Below are 10,021 nucleotides of genomic sequence, written 5' to 3'. Positions count from 1 at the left end.
CCCAGACAGATGAGAGCCCCAATGATTAAACTAAGAGGGGGGCTGAAAGGGGTGTGTTAGGGAAACTTAGCCACACCAGTGGGTGGACTCAGCCGGGTCTAACGACCTAGGAGGAACTTTCTCCATGTTGGATTTTTAGACATTGTTGCTTTCTGGGATTAAGTTTGCCACACTTCACAGAAAGTGGTCATCCCAGAGGGTGGTGACCTGCACCCTATTGGACAGGACCACCCCGCTTCCCAAACCAAGAGCAAGGATAAATATGGCAGAGCTGCCCCACAATTCAGATCACCTGAAGAACTGCCCTCTCAAGGATTGCACCAGCTGCACACTTTGGGCTTCACCATGAAAAGTACTTTGCCTTGTTTCTGCAACTCCGAGTGTGGACTACCTGTAAGCTATAGGTACAAAGGAGCTGACCGGAGTCCTGCAATAGAAGCCCAGCTGACTAGCATCCAGTGGCCATTTGATGGTTCTGACAAGGTGCACTCTGGGGATTGTAGTCCCAAATCCCAAGGAGCCCCTCAGAGCTTCTGGACCCTTGGATCATGTTTGTGGACACTTCAATGACCCAAAAGGACCTCTGGAAGAAGATTCAGAAGTTTGGAGACATTTGGAAAAACTGTTGTAAGAAGTTCCATAAGTTGAAGAGGTGCATTGTGGGAGTTGTAGTCCAAGACCCCAAGAGGCAAACCAGAGCCTCTGAACCCTTGGGGGTTGCTGTGGACCACTTTCCAGGATCAAAAAACACTTCTGAAAGTAAGTGTATCAGTGTTACATAGTGGGTGGCCTGAACTCTGGACTTTGTCCCTGTCCAGTGCGACTATTTTTTTAAACCTTTTGAGCGCTATTGCCTTCTAAGTGCCAGCTTTACTTTTCATCTTTAAAAATTCATACCTCTGGTTCCCTAAATTGGATTTCTGTTGGTTTGGTGTCATTTTAAAGATACCATTATTTCCTATTATTATACATTGGTGTTGGATTTTTATTGGGTGTTGTATTTTACTTATTTACTGTTGTGTTGATATTAAATGCTTTACATACTTGTCTCCTCAGTTAAGCCTCACTGCTTGTGGGTCAAGCTACCAAGGGTTGAGCAAGGATTAAGTTATTGAGACCTTGACTGGACCTAGCGGAGGACTGTGGGCTATTGCTATGTGTAGGTACCTACCTGCCCTACCAATAACCCTCTTTCCAACAGCTCCTGAAGGCCAGAGTTTGCTGTCTGAACAGGACTGGTGGAGCCCTCCTCTACTCACCGAGGAAAGTGTGTCAGATCACTGTGGCATGCTGCATGCTCCACAACATCGCCTTGCGGAGGAACAGATTGTACATCCCAGAGGAGGGAAAGCCTGCAGTGCCACCGGGTGAGAATTGTGAATTCAAACTGAAGATGACAGTGGTGAAGAGGAAGGAGCTGAGTTGTGACAAGATCTCATTGACAGCTTCTTCTCGTGAGTGCAAGTATGTCATGTGATGTCATGACTGTGACTGTACAATGTACTGTAGTTGTGAGAAAGTGTGGAATTTATTCTCTGAAATAGCCTGGGAGTTGATTCTCAGTCAAAAACAGTGAAAGACTGTTTGATGATACAGCTTTTGACACATTCCCACCTTAATTATGTTGCTTTGTTTGTGTCAGCTCTATTGCAATGTACTTTTTTTCCTGATGACTGCTATGTGACTTGCCTCATATGTGTGGTTTCATGCCTATACTCCTTGTTTTGTTGTTTGTACAGGCACCTTCACCATGACATCTTCATGTGGACATTCAGAGTTGTGACATTGGCAGGAATGTGATGTTGTTCTGACATACAAAGTGGACATGGTTTGCTCCAGGGAATATAAGTCACAGACTTTGATTGTAGGAGACCTATGCCAAGACAGCTTGCACAGTGTTAGGATGGAAGTTTTGAAGACTCCATTGGACTTGTTTTGTGTTCTGTGGTGGCCCTGATGCATCGTGTGTGTAATAATGTGGTCAGAAAATATGTAGTCCTAGGCTACGGCCACATCAGTTACCCTTCACATTGTCTAAACAATCTTTTTGTATGACCTGTATTTAGCTGTTGATGTGTTTCATCATTTTAGGACACCTTGCCTATGTCAAATCACTGAGATATGTTTGTGTCATACCACCAGATGCATGAGCATGGATTATAATGCCCCTGTGATCAGAAACTGTTGTACTGCCATCTGTCTGAGTCTTGGATTTTATGATGTTGGATTACTTTGGGGTGGTAGGTGATCAAGCTCTGGCTGATGACATCAACCACTTCAATGTTTGCCTGTTCTACTGGACAATGTCTAACAAATCCTTTCCTTCCATAGTCTGGAGGTCCGTAGCCATAAATATGTACATTTACTCAGTATGATTAAATCATTTATGACTTGCAGTGTTTCAGACATCTTAACAACCTATGTGCTGAACACTGTAATACATTTTCTTCTTTGACTAGACACTTGTATGTATGTTTTTGTGTGAAATGGTTGTAATCCTGAACTGGACACAGTGTACATGCAACATATTCCACCTTGAACAAGTACCTTGGATCATCATTGTATGGTTCACATGGTCTGACATATCTACATGGCTAAATGTGAAACTAAAAACAGCAGACAATGAGTCAGAGAGTGGTGATTTTATTGAGAAGCTAAAACTAACAGAAAATATATGTGACCTTACTCAACAAAAAATTAAATGTGAAGGGGGTAATCATGGTGAATGAAATCATTGGAGTAGATGCCACACCTTTAGAAGTCCAAAGTCCAGAGTACTCCTCCCATTGGAAATGGAAGGTGGTTCAGTCCACAGAGTGAATGTGTAACACACAAAGGAGGACCTTAAGGAAGAGGATTATTACTGGCAGAGGTAGGTGTCTAGCCATTTGTACCTCCTGGATTTTTTGTTGGACATCCCCATTTGTGAGAGGAGGGATCAGCTGCTGCAGAGGCAGGGGAGTCTGCGGCTGTTTGTGCCTCTGTCAGGGCCTCCTTTCCTGTGTCTGCCACAGCTGTATTTTGGCATGAAGTACTTGCCACACACAAAGGGGTAGATGTTGATCAGCTTAGTGTTAATTTCCCACAGCACCTCTGTTAGGATGTCAATTTCGGTATTATGGACATCCATTTTTTTCAATCATGACTCTCTGTAGCTACTTAATGTTCCATAGTCCAGTCAACACCTGGCCGATCACGTCTTGGTACTCCTGATAGACCCCCAGGATGTGGCTGATGGTGGCCTGGCTGACAGCAGCCCCAGTGGCCCCACTACACTTGCCCAGAGCATCCCTCCCACACACCCTACCCCCACAAGCCTGTGTCCTTGGCACAGGGTGCCCTCTCCAACTGGGTCCTGGAACTTCAATGTCAAGAGTGTTGAATTGCACTTCAGGATCCTGGACTTGGGGGCAGAAGATGGTGGAAACTGTGCTAGGTACACAGGTTGGGGGCACATTGTTGACTGGAATGCTGAAGTGAAAGGGCTGGGAGGTGACATTGTGGCCAAAGTGAGACTTACTGTTGTGATCCGACCAGGTTGCCCAGATGAGCCAGAACCTTCTTTCAAGTCCACTAGTCCAGGAGTGTTCTTGTCACTGAGGGCTTCAACCAGAGGGGTAGTGGTAGTCTATTGTGTGGCTTCTGTCTACCCAGTCGCAGCTCAACCTGTTGATGAAGAATGTGCATTGTTACTGGTTGAATTCTGACATCTACCTCCAAAGGTTTAGTGTTACACTAAGCAGGAACATTGGACATAATTAAGGTGAAGGTAATCCTATTGTGACAAGTTACCATGGTATTGAGTTATTTGATATGACATGAGTGAGGCGTGCCTATCCTATTTGACTCAAGCAGCTGATGAGATGTGCAGATCAGTTGCACTTTGGAAGATGGCCTGAAAATGACATATTACCACCAGTTAAGCCAACACAGTCGAGAGGCAACATATTGCTGTGACCATTAGGAGGCCTAGTTGAGTGGGATGCAGGCAAACACAGGACTTTGTTGTATATTTGACTGGAGTCATCATGTGCATACTGCTGTGTCAATGTGTCTGCTGCAAATACCACTCTGGTGATGCAGTGTAAGGCATTAGGAATACTTGTTGTATACACTGGGTGAGGTTTTATTCCTGTCCTCAATAGTTTCATCTTGGGTTAGCAGTTCAAGATGGAGCTAGGTGGACTGACACATCTCTGAGTTGAGCATGTTCTATATCTAGGTCACTCCCAGGTGAGTAAACTTCAATTCAGAGTTACCATACAAGGGTATTTGGACAAGTGTTCACTGGGCTGGTGTTTGGAGTTACAGACACAAGGCCTCCTGGGAGTTGCAGTCAGGTCCCTCTCTCTACTACCCACACTATACAAACGGTATCCTCCCAGGTGAGTACACTTCAACTAAAATTTACCACACAAGGGTATTTGGATAAGTGCACACTGGGCTGGTGGTTAGAGTTATCAAAACAGGGGCCCCTGGTCTTAGCAGTCAGGTTACTACCTCTACTACATATAGTATACAAATGGTATCGTCCCAGGTGAGTACATTTCAATTGAGAGTTAAGACACATGGGTAATTGAGAAAGTGAACACTGGGCTGGTGGTTGGAGTTACTAAAACAGGGCATCCTGGCCTTAGCAGGCAGGTCACAACCTCTACTTCATAACACTTGACAAATGGTATCCTCTCAGGTGAGGACATTTCAATTCAGAGGAGTTACCATTCAAGGGTATTTGGACAAGTGTACACTGGGCTGGTGTTTGGAGTTACAGACACAAGGCCTCCTGGGAGTTGCCGTCAAGTCACTCTCACTTCTACCCACACTATACAAATGGTATCCTCCCAGGTGCGTACACCTCAACTGAAATTTACCACACAAGGGTATTTGGATAAGTGCACACTGGGCTGGTGGTTGAAGTTATCAAAACAGGGCCCCTTCGTCTTAGCAGTCAGGTTACTACCTCTACTACACATACTATACAAATGGTATCCTCCCAGGTGAATACATTTCAATTCAGAGTTAAGACACAGGGGTAATTGAGAAAGTGAACTCTGGGCTGGTGATTGGAGTTACTGAAACAGGGCATCCGGCCTTAGTAGTCAGGTCACAACCTCTACTTCATAACACTTGAAAAATGGCATCCTTCCAGGTGAGTACACTTCAACTGAAAGTTAAGGCACAGGGGTAATTAAGCAAATGAGCACGGAGCTGGTGGTTGGAGTAGCAGAAACAGGGCCTATTGGGCTTTGAAGTCAGGTATTCCAGCTACTCCCCAAAACTTGACAAATAGTATACTCCCAGGTGAGTAATCTTCATTTGGGAGTTCACTAACAGATGTATTGGGGCAAGAGGACACTGGACTGGTGTTTGGAGTTGCAGAAACAGGGCCTCCTGGGTCTGGCAGTCAGGTCACTCCCTCTACTCCCCAATACTTGACAAATGTTGGGTATTACTTATCTGTATACAGGCTTCTTTTAGGTTTGAGCATACATTTACATTTTGGGACATTCCATGAATATTGGAATTTCTTTTACATTGTGAGATTTATAGGCACCATTTGGACATATGGCATGTGATGGGCCTTGGTAGCTGTGATGTTGGGTCCAATAATACACATTGACAGTGTTAAAACTCAGATACTCTGAGTATTGAATGTTGGTGAGGTACATGAACAAGACAGTGGCAAAAGCTGAGCTGTGATCATGCCTGACATTGCATATTTGTGACAGTTTTCGTGTTGCATCATACCAGACTCTACTCGTTCTGAAAAGAATGTGCTGGATTTGGGCTCCACACAATTGTGGCTGTACGTTTATGATTTCATCCACCATGATTCTCAACTTTTTTCTGAAAAATTCTGATTTTTGGAATGTGATATGATGGACAAATAAAGTGGGTGACTGGGACTTACTTAACAGAGGAAGTGCAAAAGGGAGTGAATGGACAAAAATGTGCGCAGGGTGTTCTATGGGATGATGAAAAAAGTGGTGCCTAATCTATGAAACATTCAATAAATGGTGGGCGGGGTTCTTTGGCTCGTTGTGGAAATGCTTGGACTGTGGTCTGTGAAGGGGTGTATTTTATAGTGTGATTTGCAAGTGTGTCCACTGCATCAATGTGTGTCAGCTGTGTTGTTTTTGAATTCATCCAATGTTCACCTGTCTGTTACTTTGCTGGACGCGTACCACGGTGGTCGACAGTCATTGGCTAACCAACGCGAGGAGACTGCCTCAGCGACTGCATGTTTGTAATATGCTCGTAGGTGGCGGCGGCGCTGATGGTGCTGGAGGTTGGACCAGCTAGATACAACATGCTGTGCCACTGGTGGTCTGTCTTTTTTGCTTGGCTGGTGGTGGCCCAGCCTGTTTGTATTGTAATACGGCGGTCTGGGGACTGCCGGCATAGTGGACTTTTTATGAACGCCAACATGGCAGTCTGGTGGTCTGGTGATCTGGCCATCTGGCGGTCCGACAGGGCAAACTTGTAATCAAGCCCTATGTTTTGAAGGCTTGCAAAGATAAGAATACATTTTGCTGTTGATGGTTGTCATAAAGAAAAAAAGGAGTATGGATGAAGGCTCTAATAATTCTGGGGGAATGTTAGTGTCAGAGTAGGAGGGAGGATTTGTTAGTTGAGGATTACTTGTCTATTTTTTAAATTGCATCATTGTTAATACATTTAGAATGCTACTAGCAACATGCAAAGGGATGTTTTGGTCTGCTTCGCTCAATTTTGAGCCACATGGTTCATTGGAGGTGCAACAAGTGCTTTAATGTACATTCTCATGTTCTTCCAACTCCTTTGCTGAGGCAGAGTGGTTAGCAGGATGTTCTTTCAGCTGTTTCATAGAGTGTAAAAGCTCTGCCTCTGCAGCACGTTGGGATGAACTCCACACATCTCCAATGACTCCTGGGCTCAGAGTGCCTCTCCTTACAATAAAGATACTCACCATATTTTAGAAGTCTGCCTAGAAATAATGCATGCAGCTTGCCTTGCATTTTCCATATTTATCTGAAAGACAGAAATTGAAAATATATTTGTGATATGCATTTTCTGATTTTCTGATAAAGCATAAGAGGATGCTGACACAGATAAAACATGGCATAACAATGACAGAGACTGTAATTAAAGAAAAAACATCTCAGCATACTACAAACCAATTCATGACATTACCTGCATTTAACCAAAAACAAAATGGATGCCATTCACTGACAACTAAGCAGAGTATGCATTAAGCAATAACCAAAGAAATTCAGCTATTCAGCTCAAAAGATCCCATATTACACTGTTGAGATGCCAAATGCATTTTGTAATCTGGGCTGAAAATCTTGTCCTTAGCACTGCTGAAAATCAGTCAGTCTCCAGAAAAAATGTGTAAATACAAGCAACGAAGTGCAAAGTGTGCCTTCCTGTTGCAAAAAAATTATTCCTGATTCAAGGAAGCTGACAGTGGCTTAACATGATGTCAAATATATACATAATATTGAATATATTGATCAAAATTCATAAAACCAGATTAGAGGGCTGATTATGAGTACGGAAGTCAGAAAAACCCGATTGACAAACTCCTGATGAGGGGACGCCACAGTGCTGGAGGGCTCCCCACCAGCCCCATTACGAGTTTTCTACTGGGCTGACCGGCAGAAACCAGGGTTTCCGCCGGTCAGCCCAGTAGAAAACGTGCAGTGGCATTGGACTCAGCTCCACATAGAGCCAATTCCAATGCAGTCGCACTGGGAGCCCCCCTATCACCCTGTGGCGGTTCCAGCCAGCCTTTTCATTGCAGAGGAACAACTATGAAAAGGCTGGCAAAGAACATGTTGTAATCAACACAGCGGTGCTGACTTCAGCACTAATGTGGCTGATTACAACCAGAGCCGCCGTCATCCCGTTGGGATCAAAGATCCTGGTGGACATGGCGGTCTTTTTGCGGTCCAACCACCAGGGTCGTAATGTGGCAGTCAGACCACCATAGCTGTGGCAGTCCAAGTTCACCACGAGTCTGGTGGTCTTCAGACCACCAAACTCATAATAGGGCCCAAAGTCGCCAAATAAAGAGTAAAGTGCATTCAAGGCTTTCTTATTGTTCCAAGAGATACTTAGATCCATCCAAGATAAATAAGAACAAATGTGACATGCATTTCAAATGTTTTACATGCTATACTTTATCCGGTTAAAAGAAAACATAATATTAATAATTTATATGGCATCGAACTGAAAATAAATTGTTAGTTGCTGCAATTCTATTTTTAATTCAAAAGTCATTATTTTGCTGTAGGTTGAAGGAAAAATTATTATCGAGGTCATTAAGAGTTTGGCGGTCTCAACGAGGGACTGCCAAACTCGGTGGAGTTCCTCCCCACCTTACTACAATATTCCCACTGTTCTGGCCAGCTGGAACATTGTACTAGAGCGTTCCCAGTGGTCAGTCCGGCGGGAACAATGCTACGAGATAGCACCCTGCTACCTTAATGGAGTCGAGTGCTATCTCGTAACACAGAGGGGGCCCACCAGCACCCTCGGAATGTGCACTGTGTACATTCTGACTTTGCTGGGCTGGGGGGCCCTGCGCTACCTGCAACATGGTCGTGGGCAGTACAGGGGCCCCCCTATGGCTCCCTGCACTACCTTTACAACAGCCTTTTCATGGTGATCTCCCTGCCATGAAAAGGCTGGCAGAAATGGGGGTTGTAATCAGCATGGCAGTACTGAGTTCAGCACTGCCCTGGCTCATTACAAGCCCAACTGCTGTCATGCCATCAGGAACCATGTTCCTGTCGGGGACAGTGGTCCTTTGGCAGTCTGACCACCAAAGTTGTAATTCGGCAGCCAGACCGTCAAAGCCATGGGGGTCCGAAGACCGTCAGACTAGTAATGAGACCCTATGTATCTAATTTAAAACAAAAGTGAAGAGCATTACCTCTTGATTTGAAGCTTTTTTTTTCGTGATAGAACACATTTTTCTTTTAGTAGTTTTCGATATTGTTGATTCTGAAATGATTGAAATATAAATGTTAAAAAACTTAGGGCTGGATTACGAGTGGACCGACGTGGTGGTCCGACCGCCGCATCCTTGGCGTGCCGACCGCCAAGTTTGGATGCTGGCGGTTGGATTGTCATTGTCAGGATCTGGGATCCCGAAGCATTGGCGGTGGGTTAAGCCGTGGTCAAGAACGGTGGTGCTGATGTCGTCACTGCCATGCTGATGACGACTTGTCTTTCATGGTAGGGACTCTGCCATAAAAAGGCTGGTGGAAACACAGAGACAGGGCCAGAAGGGTGGCCCTGCACTGTCCATGCCCATGTCGTTGGCAGTGCAGTGCCCCACCTGTCAGCACAGTCAGAGTGCGCATTCCGAATGTGCTGGTAGCACTGGCAGTGCAGTGGCATTGGCCTTGCCTCTCCCTGAAAGCTGAAGCCAATGCCACCACACTGTTTCTGCCATCTGGCACTTTGGGGACTTAATGATACGGTGGTGGGAAAGCAGCTGGTTTGGGGGCGTCCACCCCACCACCATACTGGTGGTCAAGGGGTCGGACCACCAAAGTCCAAATTAGGCTCTCAGTTAAAAACTTGATAGAGGTTTAAATATACTAGATAATCCTGTGAAAATAAAAAGAATATTATACATTTACAAAGTATTTCCTGTTTTAATTGAAGTACAAATGGCTTGTGATCTCAGATTTATATTTTTGTGTGGTACATTACCTAATGGTTTAGCGCCTGGTATGTAAAGGTCGATTGTTTGTCTAGGTTGGATTTGATAACTTTTCTTTTTTGGTTGTAACGTTGTTGAACAAAAAGGAGTGTTTGGAAAAAATATTGAATTATAAATATCGAGATGCAGAAATATCGGCAAAAAATATCATGACACAAAAATATTGTGATGCAGAGATATCGGTGACAAGAATATTGATGGTTACGTAAGTAATATATTTTTCAAGAATATCTGTGTTGTTAATATCGTTTTCAATAATGTAGTTGTAAAAATATCATTTTTAATTATCTTCATGTGTTTAGT

At 44.3% G+C, this 10,021-nt stretch overlaps 1 long non-coding RNA gene across 1 annotated transcript in view; it reads right to left on the bottom strand.

Annotated features, from left to right (window-relative positions):
• Nucleotides 1-3,322: 3,322 nt before the first annotated feature.
• LOC138268479 (uncharacterized) overlaps nucleotides 3,323-10,021 on the bottom strand; it is a 69,817-nt gene continuing 63,118 nt past the window's right edge. The window contains exons 2-3 of the long non-coding RNA XR_011200014.1: nucleotides 6,950-7,011; nucleotides 3,323-3,666 (exon numbers count right to left, since the gene is read on the bottom strand). This is a non-coding gene — a long non-coding RNA (uncharacterized lncRNA). The remainder of the gene's footprint in view (nucleotides 3,667-6,949; nucleotides 7,012-10,021) is intronic.

The sequence above is a fragment of the Pleurodeles waltl genome, chromosome 12, assembly GCF_031143425.1.
Source record: "Pleurodeles waltl isolate 20211129_DDA chromosome 12, aPleWal1.hap1.20221129, whole genome shotgun sequence".
NCBI lineage: Eukaryota > Metazoa > Chordata > Amphibia > Caudata > Salamandridae > Pleurodeles > Pleurodeles waltl.
Note: the sequence above shows the minus strand (reverse complement) of the source record. Positions and strands in the feature narration are given on the sequence as shown.